Source organism: Schistocerca cancellata, chromosome 3 (genome assembly GCF_023864275.1).
Source record: "Schistocerca cancellata isolate TAMUIC-IGC-003103 chromosome 3, iqSchCanc2.1, whole genome shotgun sequence".
Classification (NCBI taxonomy): Eukaryota; Metazoa; Arthropoda; class Insecta; order Orthoptera; family Acrididae; genus Schistocerca; species Schistocerca cancellata.
The window spans coordinates 705,347,319-705,361,882 of record NC_064628.1 but is presented as its reverse complement, the minus strand read 5'-3'; the positions used below and the strand labels follow the sequence as shown (position 1 = coordinate 705,361,882).

Sequence of the window (14,564 nt, the reverse complement as noted above, 5' to 3'; positions counted from 1 at the left end):
TATCATTTCCCCCATACATTATTGTATACTTATTTTTGTTTATACTTCCATTACCCGTCCATCTGATTTCTTGTACTGCAACTAAATCCATTTTATACCTTTCAAGTTCCTGTATGACATTTATCAGTGATCCTGATCTATAGAGACTTAATACATTCCATGTTCCCATATTCATAACCTTTAAATTTTGCAAGTTCGTCATCAAGTTTGGTGGCCCAGCATTCTTGTCATTCTGATTCGTAGCAATCCATTTTCTCCTACAGGATCCTGTGATAGGGTCGCTGGCCCTAAGCACAACCCCCAACCTGGAGGACCAGGGTCTTGATTTCGGGGATGCCTACCCCTAGAGCAGTTGCTTTCACTTCAGCTAACGAACTTGCTCTGTCCGGCCTGTTGGTCCGCGGGAGGTATTTGATTTCCCTCCTACCACCCATATCTGGGAGGCGTTCCCCGATCCGCCACCTGGGGACGCGCCCTCTAGGAGTTACAGGCTCTCCCTGCAGTAATTGCTAGAAATATTATGTCGAAGATAACAAATTTTATTTGGCGCGGGGAAATTTTTCGAGTATCTGCCAAAACTGCAACACTCCACCCCCTAAACGGAGGGATGGGCTTAGTCGACATCAAGAAAAAGGCAGCAGCTCTCTATGTCACAAGGACGGTCTCTATCATTAGCAACTACCCTTCGGGCATTACGGCGCAATTATTCACTGCCGTCAGGCCGCCAAGTCTTGACCCCCCGCTGAACATTCAGACCATCAGTTACAAGCTGAAATACATCCGAGATTATTACCTTGCACGCAGCTACATCAGTCAAGAGCTCTTAAGTTCTCGACATTTAGCGGCTCCAGCAATATTGGCATACTGGCGACAACACGAAGGACCGAATCCAATTGTTACGAAGTACAGTGGCATCAACTGGGATATAGTATGGCGTAATGTCAGTTCCAGTGTCCTTACTTCCGCCGCTCGAACTGCATGGTACAAAGCAATCAATGATGTGATTAGCACCAATGAGAGGCTACATAAAATCGGACTTAGTGATACAACTCTCTGCCATAGCTGTCAACTGGTGGATACCGTTATGCACCGTTATACCTGCGGAGAACGTGCACGGAATTGGGGCTGGCTGAGAGAAAAAATAGTCATTATTACCAGGACTACAACCACCAACATACCTCCAACTATGTTGTCTCGACCCGACGTGCGATATTATCAGCCGGCGAAAAATAACGTCGTTATGTGGTTGTTGGGCAACTATTCCAGCTATGTTTTTAATAAACTTGGTGGTGTCGATCACTTGGAATTCAAGATGATTATGGACATCGAATTCGCGCAAACCTGCAGATATCCTAATCATGGCAACATTTTCGGCAATATGCTTAAAATAATATTTAATAGAATGGGTATAGGGTAAGATATGTGAGTTTAAGGGGGTGGGCCCAGGCCGCGGGACACCAGTAGTGCCGCGAAGAGGCCCCACTGCTTCTGTCTCTCGTGTACTGGTTCCCACCCCCCCTATTCGCAGACTCCACTCCAGTACACTGGAAACTGAGGATATTTCTTGTGTTAGCAACGGAGCCATTTTTTTCTAATTTTCTCCAGAAGTAATGACAGACCAGCAAAGAAGTGTGTTTTAATTGTTGATTTCCATTTCCTTTTATTGTAAATGAAGGCGCCAGTGGTAAAAAAAAAAAAAAAGTACTTAAGGCAAAAAAAAAGTGGTCGAGTACTGGTCTCGTAAACCAGGGGTCTTGAGTGAAAAAAAAAAAAAGTGGCAGCGCGCTTGTCTAGTAAAACAGAGGTCGTGAGTTCGATCCTCACAGGAGGCAAATGAATTTTGTAACAGCACCTCCCACCGTGGCCCTTTCGAAAAAAGCGGTCTAGGATAAAAAAAATTATGAATGGGTGCGGTAAAAAAAAAAAAAAAACTGCAGTTCGAGAGGTCCTCGGTTCAATCCCGGGTGCCCCCTTCATTTTTCCGTATCTCGAAAAAACAAAAGACGATTGTCGCGGTGAGTTGCAAATACATGTTTGAGATGCACTCCGCACGCCATACCGAAGGCTTTGGAGCAACATTTCAATGGGAGGATGGCAGCCCAGGGTCTTGCAGGTCATCGTCCTCCCGCCATGAGGTCGAACTGTACGAAATCCACTTGCTTGGGGGAAGAATCTTGTACACTGAATTTTGTAATATGGTGATAGGCAAAAGTTTTCATGTACTGCTGCACGGAGAAACAAAAATTGGAGGAGCTGGGATTTGAACCCAGGACTTTCTGCATGCGAAGCAGACACTCTACCACTTTTTTTTTGTTTTTTCTTTTTTTTTCGGGCCTCCATCCACCCCTTATAGCCCGTCCTTCTGCTCGCCATTAAGTTGCCTTCGTCGGCGCGGCATTCAAAGGCCTTGAATTAAGGAAATTGAAAACGTGGTGGATTACATGCGTCGTGCACGATACAATCATCCATATGAAGGAGATAATAACTGAAATTAATCGCGGCTCCATTGCCTTGTGGTAACAGAAAAAGGCAAAGAAAGTAAAAGAAAAGTGAAAATCCATTTCTGCTAAAATTAAAAAGCTGTGTTCTGATCTCTGCGAAATTGAACGAGAACTAAAAGATTCCTCGAAACAGAAAACTGAATTTTCTTCGTCTTGGAAATGAAGCTTGAAACTCTTGCCATCGATTACGTCTGTATGTTTGTAACTTGTGTTTCGGTCAACATGACAAATTATTCACCTGATAGATGGTCCGTCTTATCTGGAGTGAGTGTCTTCTGAAAGCTCGTTAACATGAAAGTCAATCAATTGATCTGGTAGTCTCTTGTTTTTACGTTACAGTTTTGAGCAGGTAGTTGGCGAAATTATCCTTATAGTTTTTCGTTTTCATTAAGCAGATGGTGCTGAGTTGTTAGATAGACCCAGAAGTCTTCTTTACTCTTTTCTTCTTTTGTAAATAAGTAATGTACCGTTGCGGCTTTTAACCAGTTTAGTGCGTTCCTTCTCGTCCGTGGGTACGGAGTATCATCCGGCGTCAGAAAGGCAGCAGGTGTTATATATCTGGGCGATGTTCTACTGATGAGTGCTAACTTATTCGTGATATATTCCCATAATCTTTTACTTTGTCGCACACAAACCTGTGTTCATCAGTATCTATTAAATTACACGTTGTGCACAAAGGTGATTCTGCGAGGTGTATGGTATGTAGTTTGGAGTTAGTGGCCAATTTTCTGTTAACTGCGAAATACCAAGTGGCTTTCATTGTCGACGGCAAGTACGGACAATGGATGTTCTCCCAGATTACCTTCCAGTCGCAAAAGTTGTATTTTCTTCGATGTTATTTTTCTTCTTATCTTTCATAAGTTCCTGGTACACGTGTTTCACTGTCTTCATTTCTTGTTCGGGGATCCTTGTGTGTACATAACTGTACTCCAGTAAAAACCATTTTAAGTGGTAAAGTCCGTTTGGAATATGTTGCACCGTGATAGGTGGACTGAGGTCGGCCGGAGCTATCTCAGTAAGCAGGTGAGCAGCGAGACTATCAGCTGAGTGTTTCCATTGGTGGAAAGTTTTTGATATGTATAAAGCTTGCGCCTTCCTTCCAACATCGACAAGATTTAAGCCACCATTTTTTGTGGCAAGCGTTAAGGTGTCAAACTGAACTTTAAAAATATGGTGGTGGCTGACAAACTGTCCTAATGCTGACATAATTCGTTTTGCAGTGAGTGCAGGCATTGGTAAAACTTGAGCGATATAATTGAGTTTGGAGGTGAGGTATACATTTGCGACCGTTACTTTCTGAATTTCATTTAGTTTGCGTACTCTGTGTTCCCGTATGCTGGCACGAATAGTCCGTAGAAGCTTTCTATAGTTGGTTGCAATTGTGTGCCGAATATTAGTCTGAAAATCAATTCCAAGACACTTGAAGATCTTCAGCTGACGTAGTTGCCTGTGAGGGTGCGATCCTAGGCCAATATTGAATATTCCAGAATTTGTCCACTTTAGTTGTGCACCTAACGCTTGCTCATATTGCCTGACCATCTGTAGTGCGGTCTCCACTTCAGTTCTATTTAGTACAAGGAAATCGACATCGTCTGCATACGCCTTGCACACTACTCGGGATCCATGTATGACGATGCCCTGTAAACTTTGCGTCAGGGTAGCTAACAAAGGCTCAATGGCAATCGCAAAAAGCGCCATGGACATTGGGCAGCCCTGCCTGACGGAACTGGCTAACTCTATTGCTCGGGTAGGCTGGCCGTTGATGATGACTCTGGATAAATTAGTCGCTACCATCTGTCGTATAATTGCGACGAACCCAGGTGGAAAACCCATCACATACATGGTACGAAAGAGATACTAGTGGTTTACACTGTCAAAAGCTTTGTCGAAATCCAAAGACATGATGGCACATTTCAGCTTACAGACTTCCGCAATAGAGATTAAATCACGGTAGTCGCACAAAGTCTGTTGAATTTTCCGATCCTTGCCCACGCTGGTCTGGTAAGGGCCAATAATATTGGTCATTGTAGATTTAAACCTTTGGGCCAAAAGTCTCGCAAAGATTTTATAGTCGCTGTTGAGCAGCGTTATCGGTTTTAGATTTTTTACGTTTGCACTGCCTGAGTTTTTTTTTTAATTAGAACGATTATGCCTTCACAGAAGCTGGTGGGGATCACGTTGTTGTGGTCTAGAAGTTCGTTACAGATGCAAGTTATCTTCGCCTTTATGGTGTTCCAGAATTTTTGATAGAACTCGGCGGGAATTCCGTCAGGTCCGGGGGATTTATTCTTAGCACTTTCGCAGAGTACATATTCCACGTCTTCTTCGGTTGCCACGTCTAATAGCTTTTCCGCGTCCACGAGACTGACTGTGTTGCGCAAATTAGTCAAAAGATCATCCTGCGCTTGCACGTTAACTTCTTTATTTGACATCAAGGTGGTGAAGTAGTTTAGCACCGCCGCTTTAATCTCGTTGTGCGTAGTCAGCGTTGCGCCGTCCTCAGCAATTAACTCCGTCTGTATTTTACGGGACCCTTTCTTACTTTCTTGGATCATATGGTAGACTGAGCTGACTTCTTGGTGTACAGTAGTCTGGACCCGCGACCTGACTTTGTAGCCTTCTAGCTGCGTCTCCTTAGGGTTAGGAATTTGGCCTGGATTTTCTTAATTCGTTGACAATTCTCGACAGCCGAAGTGCCGAGCATATACAGTTCCCGCAGACAATGCAAATAGAAATTGATCGTCCTTTGAAGCCAAAAGCTCTTTTCCCGTGCGTAGTTCATGAAACACCACCTAATTTTAGGTTTGGCGCACCTGAGCCACCAATCAACGGCCGAATTATAAGAGGCAAATCTTTGCTCACATTCTCAACAGGTATTGAGGAAAGCTTCTTGACACGCCGAGTCTTGTAGATGTGAAACATTTAATTTCCACAGGACCCTGTATCGACACGTCCGTTGTCGGTCTAGAGTGATAGTACAGATGTATGCAGCATGATCGGAGAACGCCACTGGCCACACTTCTGACTGCAGAATGTTATTCCTCAAAGTGGGTGTGACATAAATTCGATCGAGACGGCTTGCCGAATGGGTCGTGATATGGGTAAACCCAGGTGCTGCCCCATGCTTGAGCTCCCAAGAGTCAACTAAGCACAAGTCTCGTACAATTCGTTCCAGTTCAAGTGATTTGTTAAGATTGGGAGTCCGGTCCATTGCACTGATGATACAGTTAAAGTCTCCTCCGAAGATGACATTGTTGTGGCGGACGCCAAAGAGAGGAACCATTTCTTCTGTAAAAAATTCCGCTCTGTGACGTCTATTACTGGAACCGGATGGGGCATATACATTAATTAGTCTGTTGTTATAAAAAGTGCCCGCAAGGCCCCTACTGTTCGGAAATTTTGTGACGTCATTAATAATTATACCTTCCTTCACAATAAAGGCTGTACCTAATTCGCAACCGGCCCCAGGATTAGTGATCACATTATAACCTGGTATGCAATCAAGTCTGATCTCCGTTACTTCTTGTACAAATAAAATGTGTACATCAGCTGCATATAAAAGTCTTTTAAATGTTGTAGTTTAAGAGCTCTACGTATCTTATTAATATTGAGAGTAGCAAGTCGATAGGCCTGTGGCGGAATTGTGGTGGACTAAACTGGAGCAATGCCTAAAATCAGTCCAATATCAAACATAAATAAACTGGAAAAACAAGTCACGTCGAAAAAGCACTTTGGAAGCAATGCCAGATAACAGAAACATGTATTGACAGTCACTTTAAAGGCAGAGTTAAAAATATTCTCCGTTTGAAAAGGGATCAGCCGTGCGTTCTTTTTGCGCGGTAGGTTCTGTCGAGGCGTTATCTTGCTCATTAACATCGTCGTCTTTGGAGACTGAAGTTATGGCTGTCACCGTTTCTGACGTATCCATACTGTCTACTTCGACATTGGGTTCTGTATCGTCTGCCCAACTAGTTGGCGGTGGCTGGGTCGAGGTCGTTACCGACCCTTCAACAGGATAGAGTTTGACCATGCGGACATCACAGTCGGCTCGGAGTTTAGCTGACTGTTCGGGGTTCAGAGGTAGAGCATGTGAGACATTGTCAAGGACTGATGGTAAACTGGCTGAGGGATGATCATGGTTTGTGCTATCAGATGCTTGTTCACTGAGTTGTTCACCTATCTGTTTATCCTTTTCGCGCAGAACCGGTGCAATCTGTTCTGCACCCTGGCGGGCAACTCTCCGTTTTTTAGTTGTTCTGGGAGACGTACGATTTTGTGGGCTTGGATCGTAACCTGCTGGAGATTCCCCCCGTGGAGTACCAGCGGCCGATGGGGACGCAAACGTTTGCATGTCGGATGCGTGTTCTTCTGTGACTACGACGGACGGTGATATTTCTACGGGTTTAGGTGGGGTCTCTTCCGGCGTTGCAACAGTCTCCATACGCGTCACTGTCGCAGGCACTACAGTATTTTCACGGACTTCGGTGACCGTGGATGTAGCCGGAAAGCCCACGCGCTACGGCGACGTACGTCACAGGCAGTGTTGTCATCGCGGGGGGCCTGGCAGCCTCGCCGGCAGGCAGCTGCGCCACTCGCCTCTGAATGCATTCTGCACGCACGTGACCTGTCGAGTTGCATGCGGCACACGTTCGAGGCTGATAATCGTACATTACTATCGCACGATACCCGCATACGTTAACATAAGACGGGATGTGCTTCTGCAGCTCGATTTTCAATTGCCGCACCCCATTAAGAACCGGGAATTTATGTGCACTAGACCAACGTTCCGCAATATTGCTTATGATTTTACCGTACGGACAGAGCACTGCGTTGATCTGTTCACTGGTTATTTCAAATGGAAGTTCAAAAATTCGAACAGTCCGTATTCCTAGGCCGGCATGCGAAACTGCAACTTCCCCCACATTTCCATCGCTGTGTTTAAACTTTAGAATACCACCACAAGATTCAACTATTTTCTCACACATGTCTGATCGAGCTAATTTAACGAAAACGGTGCTACTGACAATCGAAAGATGTATCCCGATTATATCCTCAAGTCCTATCTTTACTTCATCTTCTAACCATTGCTCAATTTCAAAAGATTTAGGTCGGACAAAGTTCCTGTCAAAAGTAAACTTTAGTGTATCTTTCCTACTCGGTTGAGACATCACGAAATCGAGTTCATTTTCAGATCACACCAAAACACTCGTAGACACCGAAGCAAGCGCAGCGAACTCACCACACGTAAACAGCGACGGCGCGGCGCGCAGCACAGCACGTCCGACCTCAACCGCGTCCGCTGGCTGACTGCCACTGAGTTACACCCCCGCCAGAGCAAGTACATCTGGGACGAGTCTCTCCTGGATACTACTGTCATTATTTCTTAGGTTTGAACGGTACAGTAAGTGTTCGAGGAACCTATTCATGACAAGACCTAAGCAGCGTCGACTCCGTGGCGCAACGGTAGCGCGTCTGACTCCAGATCAGAAGGTTGCGTGTTCAAATCACGTCGGGGTCACAATGAAATTTTCGTTTACGAAAGCCATAGGCGAGTATGTCAGTTTAATCAGATACCAAACGATTACAGAGAACGGACGAACATAACTTGCTTGAAAAAAGCTACTAGTGCAATTTTCGCATTCTGAGATTAAGGTGAAGGCGCCGACTCGCACTTTCTCCAGGCGCGAAGTGTCTAGTATTTTTGATATTTATATCGTTTAACGCTAATATATAACTGAGAGATAATGATTACGCGATATTTTGCTCGATTAGACGTCTTTAGCCAGGCAGAGTGTAATATTTTTCCTTAAGTTATGGGAATAGGAAGATCGTGAAAGGGGGTATAGCTCAGTCGTAGAGCATTCGACTGCAGATCGAGAGGTCCCCGGTTCAATCCCGGGTGCCCACTTCATTTTTCAGTATCTCGAAAAAACAAAAGACGATTGTCGCGGTGAGTTGCAAATACATGTTTGAGATGCACTCCGCACGCCATACCGAAGGCTTTGGAGCAACATTTCAATGGGAGGATGGCAGCCCAGGGTCTTGCAGGTCATCGTCCTCCCGCCATGAGGTCGAACTGTACGAAATCCACTTGCTTGGGGGAAGAATCTTGTACACTGGATTTTGTAGAATATGGTGATAGGCAAAAGTTTTCATGTACTGCTGCACGGAGAAACAAAAATTGGAGGAGCTGGGATTTGAACCCAGGACTTTCTGCATGCGAAGCAGACACTCTACCACTTTTTTTTATTTTTTTATTTTTTTTCTAGACCACTTTTTTTTATATAATGTGCTACACAAAGCGTGCTGCTGCAGGCATCTATTCTTCATTGCAGAGCTTCAATCGTGGGTGAGCTCCACCTACTCTTCAGCACGGTCAAAACGGTAGGACTCGTCCGGGATTTGAACCCGGGACCTCCTGCACCAAAGCAGGAATCATACACTTTTTTTTTTTTTTGCGCCAACTGGGACACGAACCCGAGCTCTCCTGCTTACATGACAGACGCCCTATCCGTCTGAGCCTTTTTTTTTTTTTTGTAACATTTGCTCCAATTTGTAATAAGAATAGAATGAACAAAGTGTACATCACTGCTAGGCCGCCGTAGCGCAATATAAGAAATGAAATGTCTTCTTGAAGTTTTTTTTTTTATTTTTATTTATTTTTATTTTATTTTATTTATGTATTTATTTATTTTTTTTTTTTGGGCCAAGTAGTAAACAGAAATTTTTCTGGTGCACAAAGGACTATCACTTCATAAGTGAAGGAAAGTTGCTCCGCTGCTCTGCGAGAGAAGGGAAATGTGAAAACGAAAAAGGGAAAAGAAAAAATGCCTTCTGCATTGGTGAACATCTGAATAGTATCGTAAATTTCCGACAAGTACTAAAGTCCCAGGAAGCAAATGGGATTCATACATACAGGTCACTGGCAACCTCTGCGATCCGAAATATTGTATTTGAAGCATTTAACCGTTAATTATGATGTTCAGCATATTTCCAAATATCCTCCTGTAGTCACAATGTTGGCTCATTTTAAAGTGTTCAATTTCTATGTAAGAATAATAGTCGAGGAAAGTAGCATGCCTATTCTGCATAATAAACGATGCTGTGTGGCCCATGATCCACGTTGCAGCGTTGTTTTTGGCTCGTGGATATCTCAGTTTTTGTGGCTGAATGATCTCTAAAAGATCTACACCACAGGGTGTCGTACGGTCTATCACCGACAATCGTTGACGAAGAAATGTAGTAATTTCTTCTGCATGTCCGCACGTGAACCTATGAAAAAGCGTATCGACCCTTCCGCATGCGTCACAGTTGGGCGTTGGATGAAGGCCAATTTTATGTAGCTTTTCATTCGTTGCTACTGTATCGTTGACTGTTAGATACCAGTCGGCTATGACGCATGACGGTAACACGTCGCTGTGCACATTCCGCCATACTATACTCCAATGTGTATGTGGATGTTTTTCTTCGAGACGATTCCTGTGGTTTGTTGTCGTGAGAAGCCCTATAGCTTCCTGTTCGTCAGGCTTCCGTTATCGACGATGTTGTGTCGAATGTAGCTCATTTCCATGTAGTACAGTCGCACATGTCGGTAAGAAAGTGGAATGCCGGCGATGTTAACGGGTGGGTCAAAGCTATGAGGCTTCCACCGCTGAATGTTTGTGATGATACTGGGCCTCCGGGTACGGAACTCCTTCCTGATGCGATTTAGGAGCAGGGTGACACATTTTTGTGTACTTTAATGAGGTTAAGGCCACCTTTGAACGCAGGTAAGGTTATGGTATCGAATTGAACTTTGAAAATGTGCCCCCTAAAAAGAAACCAACATAACGCTTGTTGTATACTCTTGGCTAGATGGTCGGAGATTGGAAGAATTTGCGCCAAATAAGTCATCTTGCTCGTGATGGCGATCTCGATGGTCTTAACTTTCTGTAGTATGTTCAAGTCACGGTCGGAGCGAAGTATCAAAGCAGCACGTAATTTATTAAGTATGTGTGACCAGTTCTTCGTCAGGAATTTGTCTGGTTTGGCCTCAAAAGTAACACCGAGGGTTGTGTGAGAATCCTTGACCTTGCACCAGGTAACATGGGATTGTCTCCGATACCGCCACCGATCTGCAAAGCTGTGGTTTTAGTTCCATTGAGTATTGCTCCTGAAAGAAACGTGAATGTTTGTAAAAGAGTTTCCGCTGACAGAAGTTGTTGCGATGATGACACAGTTACGCATATATCGTCAGCATACGCAATGCGTGGGATAGTGACAGACTCTACGCTAAGTCCGATCCCGCTATGCGCCAAGTTGTTCAGTAGCGGATCCACTGCAATGGCGTACAAGATCATTGACAGAGGGCATCCTTGGCGGACGGATTGCTCAATGGAAACTTCTTTTGTAAAATGGCCATTAATGATAATCCGTGAGGAGGCGTTTGTAGTAAGTTTGCGAATTAATTCTATGAGATGAAGTCCAAATCCTAGTTTCTTCATGCTTTTAAAGAGGAAGTCATGACGTACACGGTCATAAGCCTTCTCAAAATCTATAAAGATCAGAGCGCCCTGTCCTTTGGTTACAGCATACGAACAGATGATGTCCCTCAAATCGCACGCTGCTGAAATTGCACTTCGGCCTTGCACTGCACTGTACTGGTAACTGCCCAAAACCTTGTACATAACGGTTTGCATCCTTAGCTTAATCGATCTGGTGATGATTTTGAAATCGGCATTCAGGAGTGTGATGGGTCGCATGTTTTCGACCTTCCTGCTGTTCCCTTTTTTCGGTGAGGGCAGGATGATACCTTCCGTAAATGCCTTGGGTATAACTTCCAGGTGCCAGAGTTCATTCGCTATCTCGAGGAGTGTCGGACCGAGGAGGTTCCAGTAACGCTGGTAAAACTCAGCGCTGAGACCGTCTGGTCCTGGTGACTTCCCTTTCTTTGCACTTTGGACCGCCAGTCGGATTTCGTCCTCTGTGAAAAGAGATTCCAGATTTTCATTATCCTGTTGTGACAAGCGACAGCTCAACGTCCTAAGAAAATCGTCGCACGAGTTTTCATCAACGGCTTGCTTCTTGTAAAATTGACTATAATAGTCGTAGACGTGCGAGATGATGTCACGTTGCTTCGTGATGGTATCCTCAGCGTCATCAACGACGGCTTCAATCAACATGGCTTTACACCGTTTCGTCGTTCTCAGGATGTGGTACAGAGGGGCCCGTTCTTCGGCGGCAACGTCCTTGGGGTGGGCTCGCACGATGATGCCTTGCATTCGTTGGCGTTGTATCGCCGTGATTTTCGCTTTATATCGTTTGATCTTTATGTCGATATCGCGAGAAGGATTGGTAGCGCGACTGTACAGTTCTCTCAAACAGCGATAATAAAACTCAATAGCCTGTTTCTGCCAAAAGCTTTTTTGTCGGGCGTAACTCATGAGGGTGAGGCGTAATTTAGGCTTAGCACACTGAGTCCACCACTGGAGAGCGCTATCGTAACGACGTCGTTGCCGCTGGAGCTGGTGCCACGTTATGTTCACCTCCTCTTCAAGTTGGGCATCCTGCAGAAGGCTGACATTCAATTTCCAGTAGCCTTTCCCGCGGTATATTTGCTGGCGGTGTAGGTTAAGGTAACACTGATACGCACAATGGTCGGAGATGTTGACAGGAGCTATGTCACAGTTCACAGCGTGTCGCTGGAGGGCCTCGGACACATAGATCCTATCCAGCCGACTGGCAGAATGACTGGTTACGTAGGTGTACGCTACCCGTTCACCGTGCAGTTGTTGCCATGTATCGTGAAGACGCATGCCATGAATTAAATGTTCAAGTTCGATACATCTGTTCGTGTTAGGAGTTTGGTCTCTATCGTTGAGCACACAATTGAAGTCACCACCGAGGATGAGATGTGCACGATAAGCGCTAAGAAGAATGGGAACCTCGTTTTTATAAAATGTTGAGCGATCTCTCTTATGAGTGCTACCTGAGGGGGCGTACACGTTAACAATCTGCACACCATTCACTCGAAGAGAAATGCCACGACCACTAGGCAGCCGCTGCACATCCGCAAATGGTATACCGTCGCGCAGAAGTATGGCAGTGCCTACAGCATCCTGGAGATTGATGTTATCAATGAGAACGTAACCGGGCACTTCTAAGACTGTGACTACCTCCTGTAGGAGGGCAATGTCAACGCTGGTACCATACAAGAAATCAGTTAGCGAACGGAGTTTCACCGCACTTTGAATTCTATTGACGTTAAGTGTGGTAACGTTGTAGGTTTGGCTATCGCACATGATGGTTCAGAGGACAATGAGCTCTGTGTTGGATCGTCCTTCTCGACGGCTTTGAATCAAACTCGTTGGGAACGTCTGGAGTACGAAACGAAATGTCAAAACCAATAACGGGTCAGAGAGTGGAAATGTCGCAGCGCGATGGTCATGCGCGAGAGCAGCTACTGCTGCATCTCCTCGTCCTGCCGCCACCACGGCTCATTGCTGTCGGGGTGCTGCGCGGTGCGCGCGCCGCCCTGCCCGCCACCGCCGGCTGAGTCTGTCAGCGTGGTCGCGTCCGCTGGCCACCACGCGGGGCTGCGACTGACGTCAGCGAGTTCCTGCGGGAGCGCTGCTGCAGCTGCGCGCTACTCTGTTCGCTCTTCCTCTTAGCCGTTACAGTGCTCTGTTCCCTCTCAGCGCTCAGTAGTGCCTTCAGGTGTTTTGTTTGTTCTCGAATGCGTTCTTGCCTCGCTGTGTCCTCGCAGCGCACGGAGCAAGAAGACTGAGGTTCAGACTCGCTGCCACTTTCTGACACGTGTACGGGTCTCAAATCATCCGACTTTTCCTCTTTGCTACTATTCCCTTTGCTTCTCCTTCGACGGCCTTTCTTCGTTTCTGCTGCAGTCTCTACCGATATGGGTGGTTCAGGCAAACTGATCTGCACCCGCTCCTGTATCTCAGACGGCTTAGTTTCAGAGGTGGCTGGCGCATCGTTGGTATCCAGCGGTAACTGCCCCGGTGAGGATGACGGTGCCGGATCGACGTCCGTCCTACCGCGAATGTCTTTGGCACTGCATTCCACCTGAACTGGCATCTCCGCATCGCTAACACGTTCCGGCTGCCGACGTGGAGGTACCGTCCCCGCGACTACCTTACTCAATAGCGGAACAAGCTTTTCACTAGCGTCTGCAGGATGTTCCCGTGGAAGTTGAAATGGACGTCGACGTGTACAGTTCATCCGCAGATGTTCCGTTGAATGGCAGATGGAACAGGTAGGGGGTTGTCCAATGTAAGTTACCTGTGCACGACAGCCGCCAATGGCAACATACGAAGGTATATGCTTTTTCAAGTCGACACGTACACTTCGCACCCCGCTGTTAACTTGGTAGCGATATGCACTCGACCATTTTTCATTGGTAACTGACAAAACAGCGCCGTACAGTGACAGAGAACGTGCAATCAGATCACAAGGGCATCCGGGTGGCACATTAAATACCCTGACGGTTCTCACTCCGTATCCCGAAGGCACGATTTGGACGTTACTAATACTGCCATCATTACGACGAAATGGTCTCACACCAGCATGCTCCTCAATGAATTTCTCATAAGTGTCACTAGAAATAAATTTGATAAATGACGAGTACTGCACAAAGTCCAACTGGAACGTGTCGACTATATCTTCCGGCAATTTCAGATCCTCAAAAATCCACTCATGGATTTCAAAAGCCGTCGGTCGCAAGGCAGCACGATCGAAAACACACTGAACGCTGTTCGCTCTGTTAATTGTAGACATCTTACTTACAACAGTGGTACAGAAACAAACGTAAACAGCGCTCGCACACGATGCTCAGCTCTCCACCGCAGCACTGCTCGCGACGTAAACACTGGCCCGTGCTACCGCCCGTCACCGCGCGATATGCACTGGCCGAGTGCCTGAGCACGATTGTAACACTGAGTTACACCCCCGCCAGAGCAACTACATCTGGGACGAGTCTCTCCTGGATCCTACTGTCATTATTTCTTAGGTTTGAACGGTACAGTAAGTGTTCGAGGAACCTATTCATGACAAGACCTAAGCAGCGTC

At 45.9% G+C, this 14,564-nt stretch overlaps 2 non-coding genes across 2 annotated transcripts; both read left to right on the top strand.

The window, feature by feature from the left end:
• The first annotated feature begins 7,947 nt into the window (after positions 1-7,947).
• On the top strand, positions 7,948-8,019 carry Trnaw-cca (transfer RNA tryptophan (anticodon CCA)). Its single transcript has one exon. It is a non-coding gene; the product is annotated as a tRNA-Trp (tRNA).
• Positions 8,020-8,337: 318 nt separating this feature from the next.
• On the top strand, positions 8,338-8,409 carry Trnac-gca (transfer RNA cysteine (anticodon GCA)). Its single transcript has one exon. It is a non-coding gene; the product is annotated as a tRNA-Cys (tRNA).
• Positions 8,410-14,564: the final 6,155 nt, after the last annotated feature.